The 5,000-nt window shown below is 39.5% G+C and overlaps 1 protein-coding gene across 2 annotated transcripts in view; it reads right to left on the bottom strand.

The window, feature by feature from the left end:
* Positions 1-5,000, bottom strand: part of LOC138958618 (protocadherin-11 X-linked-like) — a 100,309-nt gene that overhangs the window by 36,270 nt on the left and 59,039 nt on the right. Inside the window, exon 11 of one of the 2 annotated variants that reach the window (XR_011453453.1) lies at positions 4,076-5,000. This exon is cut by the window's right edge and continues 768 nt beyond it. The gene's annotated coding sequence lies outside the window, so the exon portion shown is untranslated. Of the gene's footprint in view, positions 1-2,115 lie in introns of those variants that run through there. The other variant, XM_070329827.1, reaches the window with a different exon arrangement.

Here is a 5,000-nt window from a genome sequence, read left to right as displayed (position 1 = left end):
GACAGTTTTTCCTTTTTTTCGATAAATACTTTTGATGACGTCATATCCGGCTTTTTGTAAAAGTTGAGGCAGCACTGTCACACCCTCATTTTTCAATTAAATTGATTGAAATTTTGGCAAAGCAATATTCGACGAAGGCCGGGATTTGGTATTGCATTTCAGCTTGGTGGCTTAAAAACTAATGAGTGAGTTTGGTCATTAAAAATCGGAAACTTGTAATTAAAATTATTTTTTTATAAAACGATCCAAATTTACGTTCATCTTATTCTTCATCATTTTCTGATTCCAAAAACATATAAATATGTTATATTCGGATTAAAAACAAGGTCTGAAAATTAAAGGCATAGAAAGCTGATGAATATACACGCTAATTGCTTTACCCAGACCTGGAGACAGACTAAATTAAGTTCCCTGCAAAATATTGTGGTCTAGGATCCCTTAAATGTTGAGATATTTGAATTTTTATTTTGATCTAGATGGTCCTATTTATAGATTTGGCAACACGTGTAACGTTGATGCAAGGGAGCTAACACCGCGGCTTTGTTGACATCCTCACTTTTTCAGAGGCTAGATCAAGCTGTAATGCATGTATTATGGTCCGCGCATGGTGACATATCGTCATTATATGGTCTTATGGTGCGTTTGACATCGATTGTGGGCAAACTACACTTTGTAAACACGGGAGTGCGTTAGTATGCCTTTAAACATATAACAATTATTGACGTGTTCATTAATTTTTTACCTCCTGGAAATCTCCTGCTCTTAACTTTATGGGGCCATTTCCTTGCCCTCGTTAGTTTCTGCAGGACAGGTTCTCTCAGGGACATAAGTAAGTTCCCTCCGCCTTTACGAGCAATCTGCATTTATGAGAATTGGGGTAAGAATATGTAATTTAATGGAAAATTTCAATAGTAAATTTTCATTTGATTAATATACTTACCCAATTTTCATAGTTAATACCCTCCCATCCATCCCCGCTACTTAATTTCCTAAGGGTTTTTGAGAAGTCTCGAATAATTATTCCGGATGCCGGCGCTCACGTGGTGCGCGGTGGGTTATGGGTAACCAGGTGGAACAGGTCATAGCAACGGCTATGGCGTCTGTTTTTAGTTTGGTTACCACCCTTGCAAGGGCAGGTAATTTGAGTAGTTTTTCGACATCTAGCATGTGAGATTGAAGTCAATGCATTTATGAGAATTGGGTAAGTATATTAATCAAATGAAAATTTACTATTGATAATTTACAATGAATGTGTTGCCTGCAGAAAATCAGCCCAAAAGAGGTCATCACACACAAACTGCGGGGAAGATATTTGATTGAATTTGTTTCTCCTTAGCACTTTTAGCATCCAACAACAGGCACAGAAACCACCCACGTAATGTATCTAAGCACTTCGAAATAAAATGGCTTACTTTATTCTATATTCTCAATAGTATTGGAACTTGCAAACTTGATTCAACTCGTGCGTTTTTGCTTCCCACAGTTTGGGGATACCTTTCCCTTTTGAATACTTTTCTAAAAGTTTATTATTTATTATTTGTCTCGTATACAGGATATACGTAGATACACCTGCTCTCGCTCACACACACACACACACACAAACACACACACACACACACACACACACAAACACACACACACACACACACACACACACACACACACACAAACAAACACACAATTACAAACACACGCGCGCGCGCTCGCGAGCTGACATGCACAGACACACAAACACACAGACATTAACACATTCACACACACACACACACACACACACACACACACACATCCAAAACACCCAACAAAACAACCACAACACCACCACCAACAACAGCAAACAAGAAGAACAACAACAACACCATCACCACCACCAATACCAACACCAACAAGAACAAGAACAACAACAACAACAAGAACGACAACAAGAACAACAACAAGAAGAACAAGAAGACCAAGAAAAACAAGAACAACAAAACCAAAACAAACAAAAAAACACAACAACAACAACGACAACAACAACAACAACAACAACAACGACAGAGACAAAAAGATTGACAGATCTATACGTAAACCTTCACTGTTATCCATAGAAACGGAAGTAAAACGACCACGGAGTGAAATCAAATGATTTATTTACAGCAATTTATAACTAGCATTAAAACTTCACAGTACAAAATTACACTTCTGAGCCTCCTCCAGCTCGCCAAATATAATTCTGAGTATGTAACAAATGTAGGTTCGAACTTACAAATAATAAGATTTAATATAAAAAAAAAACGGTTCGTTGTAGGAATGGTTTGTTTTTCTCCTCTGTGTGTGTGTGTGTGTGTGTGTGTGTGTGTGTGTGTGTGTGCGTGTGTGTGTGTGTGTGTGTATGTATGTGCGTGTGTGTGTGTGCGTATGTGTGTGCGTATGTGTGTGTGTGTGTGTGTGTGTGTGTGTGTGTGTGTGTGTGTGTGTGTGTGTGTGTGTGTGTGAGTGCATTAGTGCATGCGTAACGTAATCGCATGAGTGAGCGCGCACGCGTTTGTTTGTGAGTGTTTGTGAGAGGTGTGCAAAGACACTCATCTTTTTTGATAACATAACTTACACGAAAAATACATGTTTGACGCCATGGATTTACGACCAACCATTTCATAACTTGTTTGAACATCCTGACACATGTGATGTCAGTTGTGAAATGTCTTGGAGTTGACGTTGCGAAACTAAAATCCTCCAGGCTCTCCGAATTTTTTTGGTAATCGGATAATTAGAAGTTGAAACCGTTGGAAGTTTAGACAAGAACTCTGGGTACAGGCATGTAGAATTCTTGTTTGAAAAACTGTTGAGGTCTTCAAGAAAAGGCACTCGTGAAAACAGTTCAAGAAAAGCCAACAATCCCAAGTCACTGCAGACGTAAACAGATCTTGCGAATATACACAGTTCTGGTTAAACGACCACAGTAGAACACAATGAAAAACTATGTGCAACTTTGCCATTCTAAAAAAAAAATAAAAAAATAAAAATAAAATAATGTTCTGGTCTCTCTTGGTGACACACAAAGATTTTGTGAAGTGTTTTGCTAAGTCCGGTAGAGATGTTTCCGTTTTTAAAAATTGTCAAAATTGAACTTTGCGTTTGCTAAGTTCCAAAAGATGTTATCAGAATGGCTCTCCTACTCAGACGTGACATTATTTTATATATATATATATAAAAAATAAATTAAAAAAAACCTGCCCTCAGCGAAGTTAATTGTCTGTTCCGTGTTCCATCTCAATGCATAATTATTTACATCCGATCATAATGTGTGCCAATCTCAGAGATGTGTTTGGAATCAGTACTTTCCCTCGATCAATCAACACCGGGTTTTGATGTATCATCCTCTGAGTGCTTGTTTCTTTGAAGAAACGTTGAATCAACGTCGATCTCCACCAATGTAAGCTTCTCCAGAAGGGCGTTGTTGCCCTAAAAGCACATCGACATATCCACAGCGTCCACGAAAATAAGCAAACACTAATCGTATATCACACCTGTGAAATAGAAACTTCTCATCTTGTTCATTAGAGTGGAGCACCCATCAGATTTGCTTTGCAGAGCCAAAACCCTCCAAGCAGTGGAGGCTGCTTAGCCTGCACAACAGGCAGGACTCTTAGGGTTAAAATACATTAAATTGCATCGTATTGGGGTCCTGTTTAGCAAGAACAAGGCTGAATCAACAGTACTTGCAAGTCCACCAAAGCAACTTTAAGTAGCACATGGGCCTGCTTCTTTGATGCTACGTTGACATCACTTAATTTTGTCTGTCGAAAAACATATTTTCGCAAAGTTATAATACCCTTATTCGATAAGAGATTTTTGTTTGTTTGTTTGCTTAACGCCCAGCCGACCACGAAGGGCCATATCAGGGCGGTGCTGCTTTGACATATAACGTGCGCCACACACAAGACAGAAGTCGCAGCACAGGCTTCATGTCTCACCCAGTCACATTATTCTGACACTGGACCTACCAGTCCTAGCACTAACCCCATAATGCCAGACGCCAGGCGGAGCAGCCACTAGATTGCCAATTTTAAAGTCTTAAGTTCGAACCCACGACCTCCCGATCACGGGGCGGACGCCTTACCACTAGGCCAACCGTGCCGGTTTCGATAAGAGATAATCAACACTATTTCCCCAAATCCATCAACGTTAACCAAATATCTTCAGATAATGTTATTTATCCTACATACGTGAGAGAGACACCCGTGAGATAATAATCGTTCAAATCACACGTGTGTATATCATCTAAATGAGGTCATGTCAAGCAAGTCTGGCAGGGACCTGTTTTTCCACTGCTTAGTTATGATGCCAAAGTCACCGAGACAAACGTCATTATAGAAACACAAATTTTGTTCGCTAATTACCCTCGATGAATCTTTAGAACTAACACGTCACGCCACACTTTCAGAGTGACGTGTCTTTGCTTTGACGTAATGGATTGCACGAGGCTTTAGAAGAGATCGAGGTTCCAAAACAAGCGTCTTCAATTTAGCTGCCTCGACTGCAAGATACACGTAAGTACAGTATGTAGGATAAACAGAATACTACATTGCTTGCTGTGTCGTACCAGATTTACACTCGTTGCTTTTTCAAATAGTGAACAGCTCGCTTTCACTCGTAGTTCAATATTTAAAAAAACAACTCGTGTAAATCTGGTACGACAGTACAGTAAGCCATGTAGTATTCTCTATGAGCCTGCTCCATCGTCACAAACCTGACATAACTTTGTTCCTGAAAATACATGTGTTCCAACAGTGAAACGTTTTTGGTAGGAAACAACGCTGCTGTTGGCAATCCACCTTCTTTACATTTAGTCAAGTTTTGATTTTCTTTTGCGGTCGACGACCACCAGAATCAAATCAGATCTTATGTAGATGATAATATGAGCCTGCTTTTGTTTCACCTTCTTGTTCTTCGGCGTTCGAAGACCACCAAATCTTGTGCAGGTGGTTATAATTATGAGCTTGCGTATGTTTCACCTT

The sequence above is a fragment of the Littorina saxatilis genome, linkage group LG2 (assembly GCF_037325665.1).
Source record: "Littorina saxatilis isolate snail1 linkage group LG2, US_GU_Lsax_2.0, whole genome shotgun sequence".
NCBI lineage: Eukaryota > Metazoa > Mollusca > Gastropoda > Littorinimorpha > Littorinidae > Littorina > Littorina saxatilis.
Note: the sequence above shows the minus strand (reverse complement) of the source record. Positions and strands in the feature narration are given on the sequence as shown.